This window comes from Aptenodytes forsteri, unplaced genomic scaffold (genome assembly GCF_000699145.1).
Source record: "Aptenodytes forsteri isolate BGI_AS27 unplaced genomic scaffold, ASM69914v1 Scaffold373, whole genome shotgun sequence".
In the NCBI taxonomy this organism is placed as follows: Eukaryota; Metazoa; Chordata; class Aves; order Sphenisciformes; family Spheniscidae; genus Aptenodytes; species Aptenodytes forsteri.
In genome coordinates, this window is record NW_008795579.1 from 317,872 (window position 1) to 330,793 (window position 12,922).

The 12,922-nt window shown below is 46.5% G+C and overlaps 1 long non-coding RNA gene across 1 annotated transcript in view; it reads right to left on the reverse strand.

The window, feature by feature from the left end:
• Window positions 1-3,305: 3,305 nt before the first annotated feature.
• Window positions 3,306-12,922, reverse strand: part of LOC109279543 — a 20,070-nt gene continuing 10,453 nt past the window's right edge. The window contains exon 3 of the long non-coding RNA XR_002086229.1: window positions 3,306-4,125. This is a non-coding gene — a long non-coding RNA (uncharacterized LOC109279543). The remainder of the gene's footprint in view (window positions 4,126-12,922) is intronic.

Sequence of the window (12,922 nt, forward strand, 5' to 3'; positions counted from 1 at the left end):
GATGAAAAGGTTACATAGATGCAACATTAGGGAAGCCACAAAATCTGTGTCAGAAAAGAGAACAATGGAGCAACAGAAGGGTGAGCTGCCATTGTTTTTTTGGTTTGGGTCTGGAGGCTGGCAAAGTAAACAGGCCAGTCAAGGCAGTGACAGTGTGAACACTTTGTGCACGCTGGCAAAGGGCCAGGTGAAAGGGTAGCCAGGACAGATTTACATCCTTCTCTTCACTCCGAAGGGGAACACTGAACTCCACCTCTGCTGCCTTCTTGCTACATGCAATTTGCAGCTGCCAAGCCATGACAAGGGAGGCAGCAGTTGGTCCTGGTTCCTGGCAGGGAACAAAAGCAAGAAACTTCTGCATTTACAGTTAGGATGGATCCAGCAGCAAATCTGGGAAAGGCAGGAAGCCTACTGCTAAATAAACTCTCTTCCCAGCCTTCTTTCTCAGAGTACAGACACACTCCTGTGAGCTAAATGAAGGTGCAAAGGAGACATACAGCTGCTTGGCTGTAGCTGCCTACATGCACGCTCTAGTGTTGCAACAGGATAGAGGTATCCGAGGTAGCTCATCCCACCATGCAAGACAGTTAAGCTACCTCTCAGTTTTCAGGGGGAAAGGAAACAAGTGTGAGTGGGCTCCACTTTCTCAGTCCCTGTCCAAGCCATGACCACAGGAGCAAGTTTGCATGCTTGCAGCCTTCTTGACCAGGCTTCACAATTTGCTTCAAAGACAAGAATCTTGACTCACTTCCCCTCCACCTCCTCCCTTCATTATTAACCAGTTCTTTTTTTGCTTTCCAAGACTCACTCCAAAAGGCATTCGACAGGGCAGAGTAAAAATCTTATCAGACTCAGCCCAGGTCATCAACATTAGTGGAACAGAGTTTTCACTACAGAGAAGGCTGCAGAGCCTTGCTGCCAAGAAGAAACCCAGACACAGCCATAACAGCAGCAGCTTTCTCCATCCTCAGGCTGGTTATAAAATATAAAGAAAGCTTACTTAGAAACAAAACACATCCAATCACATGCTAAGCAGAGTTAAAGTGCTCTGAGGGCTCAGAAATAAACATCCCAAGGCTGGTGATTCACTGGCGGGCAGGACAGTCCCCACCACATTGCTCTGATGGACAATCAAAGTCAACTCTGAGCACTAGGAGAAGAACCGGGCAGGAAGGGCTAGCCCAGCCCAAGGGAGGTTTGCTGGTGCAACTGGTAATTAAAACTAACAAACCAGCCTGTAAGAGGGAAGGGGGAAAGCAGTGGCCTTTTTCCAGCATCTGAGTGTTTCACTTCATCCCTCTGTGTAAGGCTTTAGTATTAGCACCATATATCACTGAGTAAGTACCTCCTGCAAGCTTAAATGATGATGCTCTCATGAACACTTTGCTCATTGGCTTCCAGGTCAACCAATCGGAATCACAGCTCCATGGCAACAGGCTCTATCACTAGGAGCAACCAGACAAGTTTGGGGGGGTGATTTAGATTCCCCCTCCTCGCTCCCCTTCCCAAGCACAGTGTCTGCTGTAGAAAAAGGTTTTCACAGGAAAAAGTGGAGGCGGCAAGGTGGAGAGGGTGCTGCAAATTCAAGGCATTAAAGCCTCCTTGGTTCTACTGACTAAACCAGGCAGTGCAGTGCTCCCTCTCTGCACCGAGGGATCTTCAGAGAGGCTTTTGTCTTCTCCCTTTCTGCCAGGGCACAGCAGCTGGTAAAATTTTTGCTGTATTAAAGTACACCTACCATATGCAACAAGAGGTTGTAATGAAAGGCTTTGCTAGTAGGACCAACAAAGGCCACGTAGCTCCTGAAACATCTCCCTCCTAGGCTCCATTTGGGCTCCCAGTCTGCTCTGCAAAATGTAAGCTGCCTTCACTAACACTGTTGACTGGGGCATCCCCAGCATCCCATAAAAAGTCTGCAGCCTCAGCTTGAAAACAAACAGGTAAAGAGCCTTTTAAGCACATTCCCTTTCCCTCCTATTGGAGAAAACAGCTCCCTATCAGAGGTAACAGCTCTAGCTAGAACGAGCACCTGGTTCAGTGAGAAAGCCCTGAAACCTTACTTGGGAACACTCATAAGCTGCAACTGTCTCAGCCGATGAACTAACCTCTCCCAAATTCTCTCCATTGCTTTTTTTATTATCAGTTGAAGAGAGGGGTTTAATTCCTCACTATCATACAGTTCCTACAAAACCTAGGAAAAAAGAAAACCAGCAGGCCACAAGTATTTGACTGCACAGTGCATAGGCTCCTAGTGCTTAGTCATTGCTTTAAATCTTAATCTCCACCCCCACATTACATCAAAGAGGTGAAATTATGATGCAGATGGAAGGGTTTGACTTCAGGTGGAAAGAGGGGAAATAACCTTATATGAACAATGAGACAGGAAATGCAGGTGAGATAGAAAGCCCCCTAAGTTAATTCTGCAGAATATCAGGTCTCCAACATATCCCTCCCAAATAATTCCGAGGAAGGAAGACAACACCAGTTAAATTGCCATCATCCACAGCTGAGGAAAGCCCCCATATCAAGCTCTACTTCTCATTTGCTGAGCAAACGGCTGCAGCAGCTTAAGGTGCTAACAGCTCTCCTGGCTGTTCACTAACATCTGTGCTGTAAGGCATGGCTGCTACAAGAGAATCCCTTCAGAGGGACCCATCTCTGCACCTCAGCAGCCACTGCCCACTTGGTTTTGAGGGGCTTAAAGCTCAGGGGCTATCGGGCCTGTTCCACCGACCGTAACCCCTAGGAAGAGGCCAGTGTCTGCAACAGCCTAGCTGTGGTGGCCATGGTTCGCTTCTGCGTCTCTGGCTGAATGTAGGAATTTGGAGCCTGGAGAAGAGATGTAATCTTAGAGCTCTTCATTTCAAATACCTTTAAAAAGGCTGTTCACTAGTACAGGTGCAGTCAGCCCTGTTAAATGGCACAATAGCCAGTAGGCTTGTTATGGGAAACATCTGAATTATCACCATGGCAGTAGTTCTCAGTTATGCAGTATGTGGATGGATTTCATTATGTAGAACATCTCAAACCACAAGATAATTTCAGGGGGAAAAAAAATAATCAGTTATTTTGTTACCTCCCTCAATCAATGCAAGCACTAAAATCAGGATAGGTGTCAATTTGCTATTACTGTACTCCAGGAGTGTGATACAACTGTCAGGACTGCCAAAGTCATCTTCATGTGATACACAGGAATCAAACGTGCCAGGACAATAAAGATGCACTGGCATCTGAGGAAAGAGAGAATCAAAAAGATACAGCATGCTTTGCCCATGGGCTTTGAAAAGCCAAACTTTAATAGCCTGCCATTTCCACCTGGATGCAACTCAGGGTTTCTATCCAGAATGCTGCTGTCACAGCTGAGTCTGGCCCCTTAGAAGGCAGTAAGCAGGACACACACTGTAGTACCAGGGCCTTTCCAGCACTGCCTCAGGAAGGACACGTCAATGCTGAAGACTCATTGCACGTTTGACAAATGGCATTCTCATGAGCAGGCTGCCACCTCCCCAGGGCAGGTTCACCTTTGTGAATTACCTACTCTATCCAGAGATCTTAGTTCATCAAAATAACAGGCAGCACCACAGTCCCTAGGCAGGCATGGAAGCAATAAGAATGCAGCAGGGCCTCCCTTGCCAAAGCCTTTGGGACCACATCACCCTGGGGATGGGTAAACATCTACATTACTGCAGTCTGAGAGTTGCTATTAAAACAACACATCTTGCCTAGACACAATGGAGTAGTTTTCACTGAAAATGAGCATTTCAGCAGAAGATAAAACAAAAAGCACCACTTAAATGAAAACACATGAGGCAGAGCAGCTGTTGTGAAGGGAGCACACAGCAGAGGTAATTGCCTGCCACGCAGACGTGCTCCAGGCAGGAGGACGGTTTCACCAGACGAGTTCCATTGCACCGAACAATCAGGAAAATGCCACTTTAACTCAAGTCATGGTTGCTTTTTCATTTCATCAACACGAGAACAAGGCCCTCATACAGGATGGGAAGAACGACATCTGGGCCTAAGACAGAAACTTCATCAGATCTTGTAAGGTAAGCAACGCAGTGCCCTGGGCAGCACATGGAAGGCAGAAGTCCTTTTAGGAGTGGAAGAGGTGTTCGTTCTTCCCTGCGAGGGAAGGAAACAGAAGATGCTGTTGAACCAAGTCTGAAACATGAATGTGTCCCACCACCTACCCAATGCCTCCACACGCTCTGCAGGGGATTCTGCAGTTTTTAATCTGGTGCCTGTTGTGTTGAGATCCAGCCTCTTGTGGAATAAAAAGCTCATGGTAGAACCCTTTGCACTTGTCTCAGGATAGAAAAATTCAAAGCAGAACAATTAATTTCTTTCCCCCTCCAGATTCCAGATGTTCCCACTCAAGACAGATCTTTGCTTCTTGCCCCAAAGGCCACACTATTCTTTTTGTGCAACTTAAATTGCTATCTTTCACATCAGAGGTGGCTGAATTTCAGCAGCAAAGGAGATAACTTCCATTCATAACAGAGCCCTGATCCTTCAGAATGGGAGAAAGTATCAAACCAAGGAAGGATTCCCTACTACAGTTAAGAGGGTATCCCAGCATACCCAGCATGTCCTGCCACCCCCAGGTGTAATGCTCGGAAACATCCTTGCCACATGAACCAACACAGAGGGGAGAAATGACATGTCAGTGAAGTAACACAGATTCTGTTCATTTGCCAGGAATACAAAGGTGGCAATGTCCACTGCACCATCTAGTCAGCTGCCATCACCGAGTCAGCTGGGGGACTCAGGGGCTCACAACCAAAGGAAAACAGCAAGATGACAAAGTAAAAGTGTGTTGTTTTTTTTTCCCTATACATGAAAACTGCTGATTGGGTGTAGTAGCAGCAGGAAGAGTTGCCATATGCCTGACAGGAAACTTCAATGTAGAGTTGACCAATGTGTTCAGAGAATCCAGCTTGATTGCCTGCATATTCAGGTCCTTCCTTTTTACTCCCAAAGCAGCCTATATGCTATGCAACATCAGAGCTCCCATCTCATTTCTGCTGCGAAAAGTTGACAACACAGAAAGAAGGCAATCATTGGATTCAGGCATGCTGGAGATCTCCTGGGGAAGATAATTCAGTTCAGCACCAAAGCCAGAAGCTGTAAATATCCCCAGATCCCGCTGAAAGCCTCCTCCCCACCCCAGCTACGCTTACTGCTCAACTTTTGAGGCATGTTTCCTTTTTACATGCATTGAGAGGAGAAAACGGTGTGTGGAGGGAGGTATCACATGAAGGTGCAAGTAAGCAACCATGACAAATCATTAGAAATCAGTTTAAAATAATGCATCCATTATTGACTGTTACGGCACTGTGCACTGGAATAGCTTTTATGTTCAAGTGACCTGACAAGAAAAGGAGAATGGAGTTCTGTTTGCAGTGCCTGCTCAACATCGACAGTGGTGCCTCGTCCGTCTCACCACTGAAGCACCTTGATACCAGCTCTTTGCAAGAGAGTTTACTCGCATTTCAAGCCCTCTAGTGCCCTAGCTGGAAACACCAGACTATCAGCAACCCAGTACATTCTTTGCTGCTCTACAGCACTCCTGGGTACAAAAATCTCTTAAGCACTTTGAACTGGATGGGGTAAACTTTGCTTACACCTATTTTGCAGGCATGGAAAAGGAGATGCAGAGAACTCCTGCTACAGTTATTAGATGCCCACAGCTCTACATGCCTCCCGGAAGCTGACAGGTTGGACAGGACAACACTGGGAGAAAGGAACCTATTGCACAAACACCACAGGAGGGTTTGCAAAGAGAGTTCAAATGATACTGAAGAAAGTGGGTTTAAACAGTCTCAGGCTTAAAAATTCTCTTAGCCTGAAGTTCACAGCAATAGCAGCCATCTTCAGTCCTTCTGCTCTCCCCTCTGTTAATCTAAGGGGATATTATTTGTTTGACATTAAAAACAAACAAAACAGTGACATTGTTCTTCTCTTTTCCTTTTATTTTGGGAGCTGCAGTGAAGCCAAGCAAGAACCCTCTCACCCCTTGTTTACAAAATCTGGGGGAGAAACAAAAAACCCCACCAACAGTTAAAAAGTGAAAGGATCACAGAAGCCATCAATATAAACAGTTCTTGAGAAGGAACAGCTTCCATTTGGTGCAAACATAGCACTGTAAATTTTTGTGGACAGTTCCTCTGAGGGTCCCTAGGCAGAACGGTGGAAGAAAGAAAAGATAAAAATCTGAGATGAGAATCTCCCAGTCAGAGAGTTCCCTTTTCCATTTCACACCGGTTTTCCCTTCCCCATCACGAGCTATTCCTGTATTCATCCAAAGACCAGGGAACTGCTCCTGTGACGTCAAAGCAGTTTCCCAGCAACAATTAATGAGGGCTGTCCACCACAGGGGTTTCCTGAAAAGCTAGCAAGGAATTATCCACCTACTTTCTACAGTGTCAAGATGCAATAGGATAGCATTGAACAGGAACTTCTGTTAACCCTTCCATGGCTCAGAGGAAAACCCTGGCACAGTTCCCACTGACACATGTCCTAATTCTTTCAGAGAACCACAAGCAGAATTCCTTCCACCTGAACCCATCCATAATGAAATACCACATCAGGTAGGAGACACCTGCAGATAGGGAGGTGGCAACCAGGCTCAGGAAAAACGCATGACATTAGAAATAGCTCTTATCCTCTTGCTGGCACACTTCTCTTGTGCTGTGCCTTCACCAGTCAGAAACATAAGCACAAACTTTAAAAAGCTGGCTGAGAGAGCAAGGTATTCCCCAGCCCAGCTTACCATTCCTGAGCTGACCTGGGCTGGCAAAGCAGATCCTCAAACTTTACTAATCAGACCCAAAGCATTCCAGCTCCCAGCAAACCTCCTTGGGAGGAAGGCAAAAAGTAGGGCTGCTATCTATATCCCCCTTTCTGTTTTCAAGGCTGTTACTCCTGCTTCTCACCATGTTGGCAGAGGATACTGAGCCACTTGACACACTAAGTAGCCAAGGGGTACACAGGAAATAAAAGACACTGTGGCTGTTTTCCAGGTGGGATCCAGAAATTGATTTGATCATTGAACAAAGAGGGGAGTGATGATTAAAAGAAAAAAATCAACTTCACCTTTTGGCTGCCAGCTGCTAAAGTTGGACTTGACAGTGAAGGGGGAGTCTGAAGAGTAGGTAAGGTATTCCCCTTCCCACTTTCCCACAGCCTTCAGCAAGATGAACTCAGCCTTCATCTGCTGAAGTGCTCACTATTCATTGCAGCAGTTGTTGCTGCTGTTTGCAGATCCTCAAGCCACAGGTGATGCTTCCAGTTTAAATAAGCATTTTAAAGACAAGAACGGAAAGGAAACCGGTCCAACGCACCTGAATGAAGATCCTGCAGTACAGTAACTGGCTAATACCTCAAGCCAAGAACACCAGCTCCTAGGACTAAATCTCAAATGAAGGGAGCACCATTTCCAGTATCTTGTTTTTTTTAGGCAAGACTGGATGATGAACATGTGTGAGAAGGATGTAAAGGCAATCCAAACTCCTGATTCCACTAAAACCAAACCCAATTCGGTGATAGGTTTAAAATAATTAAAAAATGGGGTTAATATATATGTGAACACAAATACAGTCCTACAGAACACCAAATTGCATAAGCTAACCTGAAAACATCATATGGCACGTAGCCAATTAACTAGTCAACATTTCTCATCAACTAGCCAGCTTCAAACAAGTAAATCCTTTAAAGTATAACCCAGCAGAAAGCAGGGAGTATTTTGTCTTTGCAAAATGAACAGAAACTACCCAGGAGCAAGCTGTATAAACACCAAGCTAAGACACAAGGAGAACCCATGAGACTGTCACAGGGAACTCCTTAATGACATGGAAGAGTACAGTATGCTTATCGGGGATTCCCCTGTCTCCTGTAGGTGCATCCCCAGCATCACAAAAGAGAGGAAGGAGAAAGCTCATCTCACACTCTCAAGTCTTGAATGGGATCACAGAGCCACATATTCATTTTAGTACAGCACCATTTTAAATTAACCCCATCAAGCAGCAGAAATCCTGTCACTCACTCACCAGAGATGAATGATGTCAGGTCCTCATCCCTGAAACACTCACTTGCATTTATACCTATACTGTATTTTGCATGGTGGGGGTAGGAGGAGAGGAAAAGTCAAGTCTCTGGTCTATCTTTCTCAAGCCCAAAATAATTAAAGACTTATTCTAAAAATAAACTCACCGTGGTGGTTTTGCACTCTCAGCAGGTCATCTGTTTCCCAATTTCAACGGAAACTTCATTGCCACAACCAGTTCAAGAGGGATTTTGCCAAGATAATATTGCTTCTTAGAAGCCCCCGCCAGCTCTCAACCCTGAATAAAATGCTAGCGATCTTTGCTGCTTCTACAGCAAGCTAATTGCTCTGACAAGCAGCTCTGAAGCAAAGCAGAGCCCAGCTGTTCAGAGGGATGTCATAGAGAGCTCTGCCAATAGCCACATGCACACCCCCCCTCCTGCTCTCATTCAAATACTTCAATGGAACTGCCTCTGCACAGCCCTGAGAAGGCTTTAAAGACACAGCACCCTTCCTCTGCCAGGCACTGGAACAACACAAATGTAAGGGCAGGAGCAAAGAAGAGATACCACAGTAAACATCAGCATCTTCCAGAAGAATTCAGGTGCATGGACTACACTTTGCAGAATGCCGTACATGTGCCAAGGTTAGGTTACAGGCAGCCTTGCTTCACTCCTATCATTGTTGCCATAATGTTTCCAAGGGGTCAGTTTGTTAGTGGTTTCATTTCAATTCAGTTGCTTTTTTCTTGCTCGTTTATTAGTGATTAAATACTGACAGAGACGGGAAACAAGAAATGCAAATGCCCTAGAGAGGTTTTAAGCTCACTGGCTTAAATTTTCCCCAGAAAGGGGTTTTCCATCCCAGACCTGGTGACTCTACAGGCACACAAGCTGCAATCAAGTCTGCTCTCCATATACTTAAAGCTTACTCTCAAGCACACAAGGCACCCTTGCTGAGCATCGTGCACAGGCAGACTCTGTGATGGATCACAAGCACATTCTGTCCCTCGCCAGACCCAGAAGTTGCTGCTCGTTGGATTACAGAGATCTTCCAACTACAGCTCTAAACACTAGTCAACAGCAGGTAGGCATCATTCTTCTGCGCCAATGGTTCCTGCTGGGCAGGAGCACATCCTAGGCAAGGTGCAGCCAGAGCTGAAGAGAGAACACTCTTGCAGGGCCAGTGCTGACTTCAAACGCAATCAGCTCAGTCAGCAGCTGGTCTCGAGGAGGCTCCTTGCTCAGGCTGAGCTCTGGCAGTGCTGGAGTTGGCAGCAGAGCAAGGGGCAGCAGGACTCTCAGGGCAGCTGTCTAAAAACAAAAGCTTTGAAGGGAAAGGAGATGAAGATGAGAAGGCAGGATAGGCCTTGGGCTCAAGGAGATGGAGAGGCTGAAGTGAGACAGTTGCAAAAAGGTTGAGATGCAACCTTTGGATGCATGCTCATAAAGATGGATGCTTTAACTGACAGCATCCATTGCAAATAGCGTAATGCTGTGCTGCTAAAGCCTCTTCAGGGCTTGCCTTTACTACTTTTGCTAAGCTAATGCAGTTTCTTCTAAATGATCCCCTGCCAAAGAAACAGTCCAATAAAGCTTTTAAAAAGCAAGGAGACAGACAACAGAAACCTGATACATTTCAGCTCCATGACAAACTGAGGTTCAAGTTTGTAAAGCAGCCCTGCTCTGCAAAGGACTTAAGTTTAAACGTATGCATGAGCTTTCGTCTTAACCTGCTTCAAAGCCTTCTGAATCAAGCCTGTCATGCCCATGCAGAAAGCAGGTAAATGTTCCTGACCAGCTGTCCTCCTCTTCCTGCTGAAACTGCTGTAATCCTGGCTGCAGTAAACAGCTCCTTGCTTCTGCCTGCAGCAATATTGACACTTGAAGAAGGGGCCCCATGGCTAGAGAACCGGACAGAAGGAATGACAGAGGGGCAAGACAGACAAGTCACTTGCAATGCTATACCAGTGTTTTCAAGTGGAGGGCCACAATTAATCGACACCCACATTGGCTGGATACAAAGGCTTCATGGATGTTATATGAGATTTTCCCCATCAGAAGGTGCAAGGAAGACAGATCCAAAGGATTCAAGTTCCTTTTATGCCTCCTATTTCTGGCCACTTCAAGTTCTTTCCTCCCAATTCTGCAAAGAACTTTTAAAATGAAGGTGCCTGTCCAAGGAAACTGAACCATGATCTCCCAAGCTCTTTGAGAAACAGTCACCACTGTCTGAGCAGTGCAAGCTTGTAGGATGAAGGGCCTTCAGCTGAGCTCACGGGCTTTGCTATGACAGTTTCTCAATCTGCTGCACAGCGAGTCCTGAGAGGTAGCAAGTGACTGTGTTTGCAACAGCTCCATGGATTGCTCAGCAGGAAGTCAGTCTGGACATTCGTGTCCCCCTGGCAGAAAGCATGTGCTCAGAGTGACTCCCTGTGGCAGCTGAACCCAGCAAAGCTGCAAGATTCAGAGAGAGATTAGGTTAACAACTCAGCATCAGGGTTTTCCCCCACTTTTTAACTCATCTATTTTGGGTTTGTTTATTCCTGTCACCTAGCACCCAGACAGGCCCCTGGAGTTTCAAACTTGGAGTTCTGAGCCCTGAAGAAGCTCCAGCAGCTACTTTGCAAATGAAGGAGCAACAGAAAGGGACAGAGGAGTTTCAGGTCCAGGAGCAGTGCTCCAGCATGTCTTGCCCAGGCCAAGGATCTTTGCTCCACGTAGACAGAGCCTTAAAATCTCCACAAAACCTAGTGAAACTATCAGAGCTTTATTTTGCCAAGGAGCATCTGTGGTCTGCTGCATTTCAACTCAGGATCATTAAGGACACTTGCTGGTACCCTCTACTCAGAAGCCCTGTAGTGGCAAGATTAGTACTATAAAAGGAGGGAACTTTGGATGCTGTTCTTCCCTTCTACTGGTCTTCCTGTTTTCAAAGACACCCAGCTGGCAGAGCATGTTAAGCAAGCAAGAACATACAATCAGCTTAGGACCCTCTGTTGAAACCCCACTGTCAGTTCTTAACATCGACATTAAAGCAGAAAGAAAAGCAGCTCCATAACCTGAGCCTGCAGACCTGATCTCTAGCACTTAGATGCCTGGCAGATGGCTCAGCAAGGACAGATTTCCAAGTGAGAAAGCCTTCCAGCCCTAGGACACAAGCACCTGCCCTAGACAGCACAGATGCAGCCTCCTGCGGGCTTGTCCAGCTCTTTCAAAAACCACTGCCCATTATTACTATGAGTCGGCAGCATTTCATCTTCATGAAGCATGTGTGTGTGAGAGGATTTCCTAAGCTGCATCTTTCTCATTAGATGGGGAGACAGTAAATCCTGGGTGGGAGGAGGAGGAGGAGAAGGAAGAGTGAGTCTGCCCCACCAGCAGCCTGGACAAAGCCCTACAGAGGGGTCTTGCCTTTCACACCTGAGAGCCATTTGCTGAGGTATTGCATGTGTGCGCGCACGCGTGTATGCACACAATGAAACTAGGTCAGTGAAAGCGGGGCACAGAAAAGATGCAGCGGCTCTAGGTATTGTCTGTGCTCCCAGCTTGCAGGGAAGCTGCCTATGCCTAACACAGCAATATCGCAGAGCAAAGGGAAAAAAGCAACAAGACATGTTCCCTCCCTCCCTGGCAGACATGTATCAAATGAGCCTAGGCTCTAATTTGCCCAGCCCAGCTTCTGTTGAGAGAAGACATGTCAATTAGGTAGTGGATATAATCCCATCAGAAGGGGAAAAAAAAGTCAAGACTTTTGACACCAAACTGGTGGGATGGCACTGGTGCAAACCCCCACCATCAGCCCAGAACTGAGCTCCCCCACGTGACAGACGTGTACCAGGCAGCCTGCATCAGACACCTACAGCGGCTGGAAAGGGAGAAGAGCATTACCAATGGACTTAAATGCATTCATTTATCCACCCAGACCAGAAAACTCCCTCTCCCCTTAGAAAAGGGGAAAAAACCCAAACAAAAGAGCCTGGGACAGACTCCTTGTTGCAGGCATGTCAAACACCAGCGCTCTCACTTCTGCCAGCCTCAGTCACCACAGCACCATGGGGATGAGGGAGAGAAAGCAATCCTCGAGCAGCTAGAGATCCGTATCATGGACTGTTCTTTGGGTTGGAACTGACCTTGCTCATTGCATCCAGCAGCAGGCTGCAAGCTATCATTAATTACTGAAGTGCATAGGTAGAAATACACTCTCCAGACAGCATACACTTCCAAGGACATTATGAGCATGCAGACTGCAGGAGAGATTTGGAGAGCTGGCTCCCTAACATGCCTCAACTTCACGGTGCTGCCAGATATACACCAAGTATCTGAGCTAAGGGATCAGCTTGGACAGGGAACACTCTTAAGCCGAGACTATAATAACCACCACACATGGCAAGTCAAAGATCTTTCCTAAGTCCTCCAGGCCACAGGCTTGTTTTGTTTTGCAGGAGTGTGTATGCAGCAGAAAGACTTCTTCGTGTTTGGAGTCAGGAAGTGGGAAGGATGAGAACTGCAGCACATTGCTGCTGGGAGCTACCTACTCTAACATGTCCCGTGAAAACAGCTCCATGAACATCCAGAACCAGAGCAGCACCCATGGAAAAGCTGAAAGCAGGAGACCAGCAGAATCCCCACAGTTGGGGCTGAAGGAAGGATGTTCTGGTCTCACGCATCCTTTTCCATGGGGCACACAAATGGAAGAGAGGGAGAATAGCCAGGACTCCTCATCGAGACTATGACCACCTGAAAGATCTCTCCACATAAGTCCTACAACCAGCAGGCTTTTCTTATCAGGCCCAAAGTCTCCTCAGAAGAGGCCACAATAAAGGAACAAGGGGTAGATTGAAGGGAAAAAAAAAAAAAAAAAAGTACCTGCACA